Source organism: Anolis sagrei, chromosome 5, assembly GCF_037176765.1.
Source record: "Anolis sagrei isolate rAnoSag1 chromosome 5, rAnoSag1.mat, whole genome shotgun sequence".
Lineage (NCBI taxonomy): Eukaryota > Metazoa > Chordata > Lepidosauria > Squamata > Dactyloidae > Anolis > Anolis sagrei.
The window spans coordinates 18803430-18818038 of NC_090025.1; the positions used below are offsets into that span (position 1 = coordinate 18803430).

At 40.5% G+C, this 14609-nt stretch overlaps 1 protein-coding gene across 3 annotated transcripts in view; it reads left to right on the plus strand.

Annotated features, from left to right (window-relative positions):
- The window catches only part of ARHGAP24 (Rho GTPase activating protein 24), a 394377-nt gene that overhangs the window by 211023 nt on the left and 168745 nt on the right, over positions 1 to 14609 (plus strand). Inside the window, exon 1 of one of the 3 annotated variants that reach the window (XM_060779289.2) lies at positions 2278 to 2390. The exons of the other annotated variants lie outside the window; for them this stretch is intronic. The gene's annotated coding sequence lies outside the window, so the exon portion shown is untranslated. Of the gene's footprint in view, positions 1 to 2277; positions 2391 to 14609 lie in introns of those variants that run through there. 3 annotated transcript variants of the gene reach the window in all.

Below are 14609 nucleotides of genomic sequence, written 5' to 3' on the forward strand. Positions count from 1 at the left end.
CTTGCCTTGAAATTGGATGTGGCTTCAGCTGCTGGGCCTGAATACTGACCATGTAGGTGCAAATGCAGCACCAAAGGTTGAAATAAATGTCAATTCTCATTGTGTCTAGAAGTAAACAGCTATGAAGTGGCTCCCTCATCATAAAAAATGAATATTGCAATTGGGGACAGCCTTGCCTAGAAGTTATTAGCAGGGTAAGATCTGGGAGAGACAGGTTCATGTCTTCATTCAACCACAGAATTTAATGCATCTCCTTGGACTATTCTTAGATCTTATCTTTCTCTGTGATCTCATTATTTCCTAGCTGGACACATTTTCTGTGCAAATACATTTCTTTCACCACTACCACACCAGTGCCCAAATATAATTTCCTTATCAGGGTGAGTGTGTCTCTTTTAGTTTTAAGAATGTGAAAACTAATGCATACTTCCGCTCACGACTCTGTGGAAAGAGATGTTAATGAGGTTTGTATACCTGAAAGATATGCATACATTCCAACATTTTACAGAAGAAAATCAGGGCATGTCTGGCCAAGCATTAAGATGGAATGCCATCAAGATAGCAGAAGTTATTCATGAAGAAGAACACACATCGTAAGAGAGGCAGCAGCAGTTTAGCTTTGCCTACGTCTACTGGAAGGGTCATGCTTTTTCCTCCTCAGCTCTCTCCTTAACTTGATGCATTCTTGCACATGGATCTCATCTTGCAGAAACTGAAGTAACCACCTTATCACATTGAGAAATTTCCCAGTCATAGGACACTTCAGCATCTATTCAAACATGGAGAGGCACTGAGTTCATCACATGAGTTGAACTACTTCTGGCAGTCATGCATAGCCCTCCATGGTTGAAAAGAGGCAGACGTGTCCTGAAAGGAGGAACTCCAGCAATTAACTTCATCACATTGAGAAATTTCCCCCTTGTAGGACACTTATGCATCTTTTCTAGCATGGAGAGGCACAGAGCTCATCACATGTTCCAGGGTTTAAAAGAAGCTGAAATGTCCTGAAAGGAGGGAACTCTGAACACGGGCCGGCAATCATGTTCAGCGCTTCTATGTTGTATCACACTTTACTCACATCTTTACAAATGTAAAATGGGTGTGATGGGAACCATAAAGGTTTCCCTGTCCTGTTTCATTGCCCAACTGCCTGCAGTCTCTTGTATCCTCTGGAGTTCAATGAAGATCAATAGGATCCCATGGAAAGCAATAGTTTTAGCATGAATCACTGCTTCTTGTTTCCTCTGGGATTTCCCGTGGAAAGCAGTGGTTTTAACCTAGATCATTTTGTCCTGTATCCTCTGTGGTTTGGGGCAGAACAGTTTTTCCCATTGGAAGTTGGGGTTTTAAACTGGTGTCAGTCTTCTTTAACGTAAGGGGCTTTGGGCAGGGCAAGGGATCTCTTGCTTTTTGGATATTGTTGTGTCTCCTGATTAAAAACAAAAAAATGACCTTGTGATGGATGTAAGATTAATGTATTGCTAGCTCTCAAGTTTCTACTTGTGAGTGTGATGGCGAGGCAGAACTTGAAACTTTCCCCTCTCAATGTGATGAGCTCGTTGGTTGAGAATAGAGCACAAAACTGGGAGGAGATGGGAGAAACTGGAACATGTTAATAGTACTTGAAGAAGTGGAACACCAGAGCATTTATTGGGAATGTCTCTTCCAAATCAGGGGATATGACACCTGTAATTGTGAGGTGGCAGCTAAAACAACAGTGCTCCAGGCCATTCTGTGCTGGGAAGAACAGTCTTTGGATGAAGATCTGATTGTGTTCTCTGTTGTCCTACACTAGCAGAATTGGGGCTATTTACCCCACCTCCTTTGGAGTGCCAACAACTTTCCCAGCATTTTTTTCCAAGTCTCCAAGAGCAGGTTTTAAGGATCTCCATGAGTCCCAACACAAGGAAAGATTTAATGGTTTTTCAGCAAGAATGGCATGATCAAGCAGAAGAGATTAAACTGCGGGTGTTTCCTGGGCTTTGGGTGGACCAAGAACCCCTCTAAAAGCCTGATAAAAGTCCATTTCCAAATTAGCCGTATTTGCAGCTCTCTTGCCTTCCTCTCATTTATTTATAGCATAAAATTCTTTCAGATTTCTTTCTGCCTTGAAGTCATGGGAGAGTAGATGTTGGCTGAGCCTTAAGAGGAGGAAGAAATGGGTTATTTCCCCAACGGCCTTACAGTGTTTAAAATAAATAGTAACTACAGTGGCTTAGATCCAACTACTGGTTTTTTTTTTTCTAAAAAGGGGGAAAAGGATTGTTGTGCCCCAGCTTGTCAGCTGAGTAAATCCAGCCATTTGAGCTGAATGGGGAATGTTTGGGTAAGCAAGAAGCCTGTGCTGAAGAAATATCTGCAAAAAGATATTCAAAGCCGTTGACATCAAGGTATCTTCATTTTATTTCTTTATTGACTATTCATAATGCTAGGGTTGGGTTGCATTCTTGTGCTGCTTCTCATTTTTCAGAGGATATGTTGGCTATTTTAGCTCCGTTTTATGAAACAGACTGTTTAGTGTAGTTATGGCATTGTGCTAAATGTCTGCATACTTTGTTGCTGGAGAAACTGGGGACAGACAGAAACTTGAATCTGTGCTAATCTTTAAGAGATGCTAGTGAAGGAAACAGATGCAGGAGAGTTCAAACATGGGAGGAAAAAAGTGCTGTCAGCTTAAGGTGGCTGTAAGACTTTTGTTTGTGTGGTGTTGCTTTATCTAGGGAAAGCAAAGTTCATAGTTGTTAAGAACTGGATCTGTAGAATTACTACTGTGAATGCAGAATGGTTAAACAGATGTATGAACTACTTGCTATGTTAATTCCTTAAGAGTATGCATTACAGCTGCCCTCTATGTCAGGCATAGCCTGAGACTCTGCTAAAGAGATGTGCTCAAGGGATGATGATATGGGAATGCTAATTTGGCAAGCTTGGACCTCACTACAGCTTTTACAGCACCTGGGAGCAGAGTTGCCTTTGCGGCTCTTCTCCTGGTGTTAAGGTATTTTAATATGGCATACATTTGAATAAATTAACTTAAGTGAAGGAAGCACATTGGCAGTGGTGGCTGTGTGGGAATGGGTTCCAATGGAATTCTGAATTTTCTATGATCCAAATTGTTTCCCGCTTGCAATCAACTCATTTTCACCCGCTGACATTTTACAAGGGATGTCAGTTAGAGGCAATATCTAAAAAAGGGAGAGTTGAAAATAGACATTTCAAATGAGGGTGGTGGGTGAGGAAAATCTAAATGCCCTTTGTATTGTTGAAGGCTTTCATGGCCAGAATCACTAGGTTGCTGTGAGTTTTCTGGGCTGTATGGCCATGTTCCAGAAGCATTCTCTCCTGACATTTTGCCTGCATTTATGACAGGCATCCTCAGATGTTGTGAGGTCTCTTGGAAACTAGGAAAATGGGTTCCGGGGTGGGAGAAAGAATTCTTATCTGTTTGAAGTAGGTGTGAATGTTTCAGTTGGTTACCTTGATTAGCATTTAATGGTCTAGCAGTTTCAACATCTGGGGAATCCTTTGTTGGGAGGTGATTAGCTCGCCCTGATTTTTTCTTGTCTGGAATTCCCCTGTCTTTATTTACTGTTTTTTTTTAATACTGGTAGCCAGATTTTGTTCATTTTCATGTTTTTTTTTTTCCTTTTTGTTGAAATTGTCCACATGCTTGTGGATTTCAGTGGCTTCTCTGTGTAGTCTGACATGGTGGTTGTTAGAGTGGTCCAGCATTTCTGTGTTCTCAAATAATATGCTGTGTGCAGGTTGGTTCAACAGGTGCTCTGCTATGGCTAACTTCTGTGATCGAATTAGTCTGCAGTGCCGTTCATGTTCCTTGATTTGTGTTTGGGCACTGCATTTGGTGGTCCCTATGTAGACCTGTCCACAGCTGCATGGTATATGGCAGACTCCTGCAGAGTGGTCCAGCAGTTGTTAGAGTGGTCCAGCATTTCTGTGTTCTCAAATAATATGCTTTGTCCAGGTTGGTTCATCAGGTGCTCTGCTATGGCTGACTTCTCTGGTTGAAGTAGTCTGCAGTGCCTTTCACGTTCCTTGGTTCATGTTTGGGCAATGCGGCTATGTTTGATGGCCCCCATGTAGACTTGTCCACAGCTGCATGGTATACGGTAGACTTCTGCAGAAGATCCCTCTTGTCTTTTGCTGAACTCAGCATTTGTTGGATTTTCTTGGTGGGTCTGTAGATTGTTTGTAGATTGTGTTTCTTCATCAGCTTCCCTATGAGGTCAGTGGTTCCCTTGATATATGGTACACGTTTCCTCTGGGTGGATCTTTGTCTTGACTCTTGTGGCTTGTTCTAAGTCCTAAATGCCCTTTTTTCCAAGGTGGTGGAGATTATTAGGATTTAAAAAAACCTTACATTTTGCCAATATTGCAAGAGGCAGTAGAGAATTATTCTTGTGTTTCATCCCAAATACTATACTGTTGAAACAAAGCCACATCATGATAGAACAGAGGTTAGTGACCAGAAGTCCACATGTGCTTGAACTGAAAACAATTTTTTATTTTTTCTGTCCTCTAACTGAAATTAGCATTCCCTTCACTTATGAATGTAAGCAATAAATTATGGTAGTATTAATTTCAAAATATATTACAGTTGTTGCATAATTTAAAATAATTGCTTACTTTGAAATTAAGGCAGTTGTAAGACCTAATGCTAGATCACACATGTTTCCAGTCCTTTACAAACAACTGTGTGACAGTTGGCCAACTATTTAGCAAAACTTTTCTCTTGGGAGGGCTACAATGTGCATTCAAATAAAAACAAAAACCCAGCTAATACGTGGATCATCGCTAATTGTAGAAATGAAGTAAATAAAATAAATAAATAAATAAATAAATGTATCTACATCATTTAAAATGAAATTTGGATTTTTAAACCTTCTCATTCAACAGACACACACACACACACACACGAGAGCTGGATTATACTGTATATTTTTCAAAGGCATTTCACTAAGGGAAGAATTAGTCTTACCAGTTCAGTATGTGCTTTTTTCTAGTGTTGATTGTTAAGAACTAGGGGAAATGTGCAATGTTTATTAAGCTGCAATGACATACTTTGCTTTCACTAGCTGAATCTACATGGAACAGAAAATGCAGCTTAGCCCTGATTTCAAAATTCACTGGGCACACAGTACTCCCTCCTTCCTGAAGCAGCACCAGATCTGTTTACATAATGAGCATTCTAAGACATATGAAAATAGCTCATTTTAAACCTCTTTCCTGAACTTTTTTTTGTAAATGTATTGTCATTCATCTTTGGAGAGGATTTTTTTTCATGTCAGGACGACTTGAGAAACTGCAAGTCACTTCTGGTGTGAGATAATTGGCCGTCTGCAAGGATATTGACAAGGAGACACCCAGATGTTTACCATCCTGTGAGAGGCTACCCTCGTGTCCCTGCATGAGATGCTGGAATTGACAGACAGGAACTCATCCCACTACCCGGATTCAAAATGCTGACCTTCCAGTCAGCAGTCCTGTCAGCACAAGGGTTTAACCCGTTGCACCACTGGGGGAGATGATATAATGAATTGAGACTGTCACCAAAGACATGCATGCATTGGGAATACACACACACACACACAAATGTAAGGGGACAAAAAACTTTGGTTATGGAGTGTTACTGATCATATTCTGTGTGAAGCTCCAATGCCAATGTGATGGGCATGCTTTGTTGAAGCAAATGTGCTCCAAATAGTATTTCACAAAGATGAGGTTACTTCAGACTAAACTTATCATGCGTGCTTCCAATGATACAGAATTGGTCAGAGAGACTCCAATATTCACATGAAACTTATGATCAAAAATAATACCAAAGTCCTATTTGTATATAGCACCACTGAGCCATATATTGCCCCATCTTTTAAGTGTCTGGTTGGTTTATGAGTCCTAAATATAGAATATTTCATTTGTCCCTGTTGAATTTCATTTTATCAATTTTGGCCCTATTTTCTAGTTTGTCTAGGTCCTTTTGAATTATCCTTCAACGTGTTAGCCATGACTCCCAGGTATTATTGGCAACGTTGATAAGGATTCCTTCTACCCCCTTCATCTAAGTAATACAAATATTGAATAAGCCTAAGACTGACCAGGGAAAATACCTCATCACACTATTTTGAGGTGAGCTTGCCTTCCAGGTTGGTTTGTAAGCCTCTCAGAAAGGTTCCCAAGCCTACAGTGGGACCTGTCCAGCATCTGAATGCTCATTTGGCTGGGTAAATTTGGCCAGAAAGCTATTATCCACCTGTAACTCCTTGCACACCATTGTACATGCACCCTGTACTTGTTGACAAGACTCCTGCTGGCTATTTACCTTGTTGTGTGTTGCCATATGCTCTGCCCCCCCAAAAAACAAAAAACAAAAACACAAATGAACAATCCCCACTGGATTTGAAGATATGCAATGCTTTCTCATTTAAAGTCAGGGCAGAGAATGGGATGGAAGGAGGGGAAGCTTTCATTTGTTTTAGATGTGCGTGCCAGGCAGCAGCTAACCTGAGGGGATGCTTGGTACAGGCAAGGCACCACTTAAATTAATAGCACATGCCTCATTAGATGTTCTTCTTTAGCCTGAGTCATCTATAGTTGACAATGTTTCATTAACCTGCCTGTAAGATAATATGGCAGTCAGCTACCCTTGAGCACACCTAGTTGCCCAGAGAAATGGATTCATAAAATAGAGGCAGCAGGTTTGCTAGTGGAGGTAAATATCAGCTTTATTTAGTTCTGCTGTATAGCAGGATCATCTTAGAGTTCCAGTATTGTCCAGAATTATTCTCCTTAGGGCAACAATGCAAAACATTTCATCCAACATCCAAGTTTTCAAGTATGTTGAAGGGGCTCCTAATTCCTTTCAAGTCTTTCAGGCACATATGGGGAACGTTGGCATTCATTACCACTCACTATCAGGACTGATGGGCATTTAGAGTTCAGCACTAGAGAACCATAAGGCCCCTAGTTCTTCTATGTACATAAAGCATGAGTTCAATAATGTATCTTGCAACTATGTAGACTGTAGACATGTCTGCACTTAGATATATACAAATGTATTTAAATATACATATACATGCTATAATCGGCTCGACCTAAGCAATCCCAGGGTACATCCTACAACTATAACGCAGATAGCTGTCCTAATTTTGTATTTCATTCAAGAATTTGCCCCTTGCTATCTCTTCCTGAGCTCATAGAACCACCAATAAATATGACCCCATTTTATTATTAATGATCTCCATTGACTCAGTTTATTTCTGATCTCCCCCAAAAAGGTGTAGTGGGCTGTCTGAAAATGTGGGAAGCAGGTGCCTTCAGAGCAATCAGCAAGCAGTGAAACAAGCTCTTATGGCAGCCTCAGTTTGCTGAGCCAGAGGCAAAGCAGTCAATCAACAATGCTGTTTTCTCCAGCACTCTTCTTCCATGCAAACAAAATGTTGAAGGTGAAGATTTACTCATCAGAATTTTCCAACTTCACTTTTGTCCTCTTGAAAAACAGGCAGGTGGGTTGGCTTGCCTACTGTTTCTTTTGCAGAAGATAAAGCTGCATGTACCCTTTCAGCAAAGAAAAGGAGCCTGAACAAGCCGACGGCAGAGTCATGTCCTTGTCAGCCTGAGCTCCAAAGAGGCTGTTCAGTGGCAAATACAAGCATTGAAGAAAACCGGCATGATTTTAGGGCAGAGAGAGAGGTACTGCTAGTTGGGTTTGTTATTGTTTCTCAAAGCAATTAATGTGTCTGAAAACCTGTGAATAACAAACCAATGGAAATTTGAGGAGCATCATTGCTGGACAAATTGGAGAGGGAGAATTTAACTATTTCCACTGCTATGTTCTCAGGGAAAATCCCCATTCCACCTACACTTTGGGAGTAAAGATACATTCCTGATATAGATAAATAGCATTTGTGTCTGAGAGTAAAATTTCTGTTGGTTCTACCAATGAAAGAGGCTTGATCATTCCCTGGAAGATAGTTCAGAAATAAGTACAGTAAGACTCCTCATATCTACAAGGAGTACGTTCCCAGCTGGACCACAGTTCTCTGGAACCAAGGATACAACTTGGTTACATGAATTGTGGTTCCAGAATACCATAGGGTTGAGCTCAAGGATCCATAGAGATTCCTAAAGAGGCATCCTCTCTAAGAATTTGCCAGGTCATTTAGCACAATGCTGTGGTAAATTCTGGGGGAGACTATAATTTTCTCCAGACTGGGAAAGTGAAAACGTGGATTTGGGTTCCATGGTTATGGGGTCTTACTGAAAGGAGAAAGGCAGGAAATTTCAGAAAAAAATCTACTTCTGTTTTATTGACTATTCTAAAGCCTTTGACTGTGTGGATCATAATAAATTGTGGCAAGTTCTTGGTGCTATGGGGATGCCAAGTCACCTTGCCTGTCTTCTGAGGAATCTGCATAACTACCAAGTAGCAACAATAAGAACAGACCACGGAACAACAGACTGGTTCAAGATTGGGAAAGGAGTATGGCAGGCCTGTAGACTCTCACCCAATGTATTCAACTTGTATGCAGAACACATCATGTGATGTGCAACACTTGACGAATCCAAGGTAGAGGTTATAATTGCTAGACAAAACATTAACAACCTTAGATGGCTGAAAGCAAGGAGGAGCTGAGGAGCCTTCTAATCAAGGTGAAAGAAGAAAATGCAAAAGCTGGGTTGCAGTTAAAAAAAAAAAAAACCATGATTCTGGCAACCAGACAGATTGATAACTGGCAAATAGAGGGAGAGAACGTGGAGGAAGTTATAGATTTTGTATTTCTAGGCACAAAGATTACTGCAGACGCAGACTACAGCCAGGAAATCAGAAGGAATTCACTTCTTGGGAGGAGAGCAATGACCAATCTTGATAAAATACTGAAGAGTCGAGACAACACACTGGCAACGAAGATCCGCATAGTTAAAGCAATGGTATTCCCCATAGTAACCTATGGATGTGAGAGCTGGACCATAAGGAAGGCGGAGTGATGGAAGATAGTGGTGTTGGAGGAAAATTCTGAGAGTGCCTTGCACTGCAAAAAGATCAAACCAGTCCATACTCCAGGAAATAACGCCCGGCTGCTCACTGGAGGGAAGGAGTCAAAGATGAAGTATTTTGGCCACATAATGAGAAGACAGGAAACCTTGGAGAAGATAATGTTGCTGGTGAAAATGGAAAGAAAAAGGAAGAGGGGCCAACCAAGGGCAAGATGGGGAGATGGTATCCTTGAAGTGACTGGCTTGACCTTGAAGAAGCTGGGGGTGGCGATGGTCAACAGGGAGCTCTGATGTGGGCTGGTCCATGAGGTCATGAAGACTTGGAAGTGACTGAAAAAATAAACAATTAAAACAACTGTATACATTTTCCCCATCATGGTATATGCTTTGAACTGTGAAGAGTTTTTGAAGGTGGTACTGTTTTTGAAGGCTTGTACTCATCTGGAATAAAACTACTACAATTACTTGTGGCTTCCTTTCAGAAGAAATTTTGTTAAGAAGGCTGCTTGGGTAAAAACAGGGTCATTTAAACCCAGTTTGCAAGTTAGTGACTGCTTCAGCTGACTGTCCCAAAGTATCTCCCAATTGAAGTCTATTTCAAGTAGATTTCTATTAAACTACTCAAATCTTGCCCACCCTAATTAAAATAATTTTGTTTCCTATCACATTGTCCCAATTCATAGTGACTCTGTTAATGGCTACACTGCCATGGCCATTCCCCCTTTTCCCCCCAGTCATGCATACAGACATATGTATATCCATGTTAAGGGGCCAAATCACCTTTCTTGTTCCATAAATTTACATTCCCATAGGACAAGGATCATCACTAACAATACATATTAGCTCCAAAGGAATGCTACTTCAGAGTCTGCAAAACACACACACACACAGATCCCTAAATTTTCCAGGAATTTGCAAGGTAAAAAGGAAGTGTTTCCTCTGCATCAGATTAAAGCCCCCAGGTGTCAAAAAAGAATTGCTTTCCAAATAAAACATCAAGAACATCACCTGTTAGTGTTCAGATCACAACAGTTATGGGATGAGTGCGTTTTTGTCAGTTTAAACAAGCCTTCATTTTCACCATAGATTTGGATGAAATCTCAGGCATCTTAGGAAATATCCTTGGATAATGTTGCTTTTTCAGGGAGTATGTCCAGTTGAAACTCATTTAAATTGCTTCCAGACAATGTCAAAGTAATTGTCATGTAATGTAGTTAGGGTCATGATTTCAAAACTAGCATTTTCACTTGGAACGGCATCCTGCGACCATCTGGAGCTTGGCTTTCATTCCTCCACATTAGCTACTTTTCCTCCTCATTGGCTGCCCGTCCTTTCTCATCCCATTATGAAGTCCACTAGCACACAGAAAGACAGCTGTGAAGTTTGAAGAATAGTTAACGGGAAACATATTTCTAAGTGCTGCTGTGTCTGGGTTTGCAGGTTGGCTAGCAACTGGTACTCCATATGAGAAGAATTGAAATGGTCTGAGTAGATTGAGAACTAATGGTAGTGTAAAATAGAATTTTCACACATTGCAATAATTCCCACCGTTTCCATGGCTGGATGGTATTATTTGTGTTGGAACACAAACAGAGTCATTTGAGAGTTACAAAAATTTGTGCTGTCTCTGTACATATATAGATGGTCGATTTTGCCCTGGTGACAATTTGACGACAAATTTGTATGCCCATGACAGCTTGTTTAATGTGGCCCCAGCCTTCCAGTTCTCACACTGAATCCAATCAGAACTTGGAGGTAATTTGTTACACATCACTACTCTGGCCTCTTCTACACTGTCATATAATGTAGTATCTGATCCCAGATTATGTGCTTTGAACTGGATTATATGTCAGTATGGTCTCAATTCGAAGAGGATAATCTGGAATCAGATACTGGATTATATGGCAGTATAGATATAACAATCCCTTTTCCCAATAATAATGACATAATTCTACACTTTCACTGTAGAATTAATGTAGTTTGACACCACTTTAATATCCATGGCTCAGTGCTATGGAATCCTGTGGTTTGGTGTGGCACCAGAACTCTTTGGTGGAGAAGGCAAAAGACCTTGTAAAACTATACCTTCCAGGATACCACAGCGTTAAGCTATGACAATTTAAAGTGGTGTCAAATTGCATTAATTCTTCAGTTAGTCTGCACTGTTCTCCATGTGTGATGTATTGAGAGAACATTTCCCATTTTCTGCACAATAACTGTAATGTTCAGTTGCTTTTAAAGGTCTGGAAGTGTGGAGAAGGGCTGTTCTCAGCCACAAAGTTGTGGAGAAAGAACACTATTTGGTTGTTTCACCGTATCTCATACAACTTGAATAACTTCTTTGGAGGCTTTCAAACAGAGGCTGGATGGCCATCTGTCAAGGGTGCTTTGAATGCAATTTTCCTGCTTCTTGGCAAGGAATTGAACTGGATGGCCCACAAGGTCTCTTCCAACTCTATGATTCTAAAATTCCTCCTTAGCAGGGGATTGGACTGAATAGCCTATGTGATCTTCTTTATGAATCTGATAGAACATACCATTTTGAACCTTCCAGAGATCACTTAAATACTTCCCCTGAAATGTAAGGATATCATACATTATCCTCTTGCTTTCATCACATGCATCTTGCTATAGCAATCTGTCTCAGAAGTTTCAACTGAAGGATCCAGGCTCAGTCGCTAAAAAGCTTGAGAATCCCTTGCAACCATTCCTGTCTCTTGCTCTCTCTATGAACAGAGTGAAAATGTCCTATTCTGCAAGTTTCAATTCCTGTAATTTTTTGTTAGTAATCCAAAGAATTAGTCTCTTATCCCATTGATGGTGGTCATGTGTGCCCAAAAGTCTCCATAAAAGAGAATCTTTTGCCTCACTGAGATATGCCAATAATGACATACTGAGGCCATCCATATTGGGTCAGTGATATGATGATGCTGTGGTGCCCTACCATCATCCTGTTACTGTTCAGCTGTGCATTGTTACAACATGTCATTTATATGCCTCCTTCTTAGAAGTAACTGTCCAAACTCTGCTCATAAACCGGACTAGACACAGCTCTAATGTTTGTGTCCTTTGAAAGATGTGTTGGGAGAGTTCCTTTTTGAACTGTGGGAAGAGCAAGTTTTCTCTTTCTAGTGCATTTCTATGCTTGATATTAACCTAATCCCATTTTCTAGTTGACCAGTTCCATTGTCTGTGAATAACAACCCTGGAAATCCAAATGTTTGTGTGTTCCTGGGTCCATTGCCTCCACCGATGGATGTTTTGTTGGTCTTTGTTCGTGTTTGCATTCTGCTCAAATTGGGTGTCAAATTCCAGCGAGAAGTCAGGTTGCTTGTTGCCCTTAAGGCTAATTGGCCATTCATAGGCAGGCGGAAGATATATCACATTTGCCTCCAAATTTTATTAGTGTCCTACTGTTCAGTCTTTCTCTCTCTGGGGGCAAAATCTATATGTCAATGCCTCTTGCTTTATATCTGGCCATTCTCCCAAATTTGAAGGTTGTGATTGGATACTTTCTGTTGCACTTATTTTGTTGTTTTTGTGTGGTATTCTGTACTATTAAAATTTATGTCTGAGAGGAGAGCCAAAGACCTTTCCAATTAAGGCTTACCCTGGTGTAAATTTTAAACAGTAAAAAGACACTTCAGAAACTAGGCAGCCAAAGGACAGCTCCTTTTGTTACTTCCTGTGCTTTATGGAGTCAATTGGCCCTATGAAAAATAGCACTCAAGATCTGCTGATTGCTTGTGACATGAGCAACAATTCTTCTGCTCTGGATCTTTTTCAAACCTCAAATAACAAGGATAGGAAGATAGTGGACCTGGGTGGTCTTATTTAGCAGCTGAATAAAGGGAGTGGGGGGTAAGGAGAACATTCAGGACCAGAACAAATTGTAGGTTCATGGACCAGCAGTCAAATAATAAATCAAAGTAGCTGTAGAAACACTTATTAGACATTGTGCCAAGATCAAAGTTGAAGAAAGCAGTTGTCAGGATAGACAGTTTCCATCAGAACTAATGAGAAATATCACAGTAACTCTTCTCCACTAGACCAGCACTCATTCTTTTCTTCCCTGCTGCTTTCCTACAGAACAGGGGTGGGTATAATTTGACAGTTTTAATATTTTGAATATATTCAATATTCGGAGCGTCAGCTTCTATAAAGCATAAGCATCATGCCCAAACATGAGTGATTATGGCAGTTATAGTCTAGGACATCTGGTGGACCATATGTTCCCTTGTATTGCCCACTTTTAGATTTTCTTGGTGTTTCCTAGTTCCAGACAGTAGACATGAATGATACTGTTCCATCATCATCATCATTATTATTATTATTATTATTATTATTATTATTATTATTATTATTATCTTCATTTATATACAGCTTTTCTCCACCCCGGGGGAACTCAAAGTGGTTTCCAAAATATTCACGGCAAAATTCAATGCCTTACAAAACATTAAAATCTAACATAAAACTATCAATTAAATCATAAAACAAGCGATTAAAGACATATTAAAATAGACATTAAAATCACATGATCCAAAAACATGGTCCAGGCCATTCCAGTATCAAATAACAATTGCACATAATCTGTTCGTTTCTTGTCCTACTTACTGCCCAAATGCTTGGTTCCACAAGCATGTTTTTTTTCTTAAGGCCAAGAGGGAGGGTGCTGATATAATTTCATTGGGAAGGGAGTTCCATAGACAAAGGGCCACCACTGAGAAGGCCCTGTCTCTTGTCCCCATCAGTCGTACCTGCGAAGGAGGTGGGACTGAGAGCAAAGCCTTCCTGGATGATCTTAATCTCCGAGATGGTTCATATGGGGGGGGGGGGGGGGGACATGTTTGGACAGGTAAGCTGGGCCAGCACCATTTAGGGTTTTATAGGCTAAAGCCAGCACTTTGAATTGTGCTGGTGTTCCTTACTTTCTTGGGCTCCACCCACCACTTTCCATAAAGCTTGCAAATACTTTCTTCTTGCACCCATTTTCCAAACTAAAAAAAATGAGCAGAAACAACTGCAGTGGTTGAAATTGTCCAAAGGGAATAAGATTTGATGGCCACTCTAGTAGCTTTCTGTACATGAAAATGGCAAAGAAGCATTTTGTCTTCTGCCCCAAGTACCAAACTATTATGACCATGCCACCACATTCCAATCCTGATCTTCAGTTCTTTCTCTGACATAAATGATCTGCATATCAAATTTGGAGGGAATAGAAATTGGGGAGATTAGATTCAAATGTGGTGATGGATTGAAATATATCCCTGCTGGAAATCTGACTATAGCATGTTATGAATGAAAAAGTATAATGTCTGCTAGAGGGAACTTAAGGATATCCTGAAACATTATCATTTCCCATAAAATGGAGAGTTTGGGTGGATAGAATATCACACGGGCCAAGGCAGAGCATTGACCAATGGATGGGTCACAGAGCAGATTCCAGATCTAGCCACAGAATTGACCAAAGGGCAGATTCCACAGATATTCCCAGGCCAGAAATCTTCTATTGACCTTTGTCTTAGTGGAGTGCAATGAAAGCCAACAGCCGAGCTCACATTCAAGACTGGAAACAAAATGCACTAGTTTATTCTCAC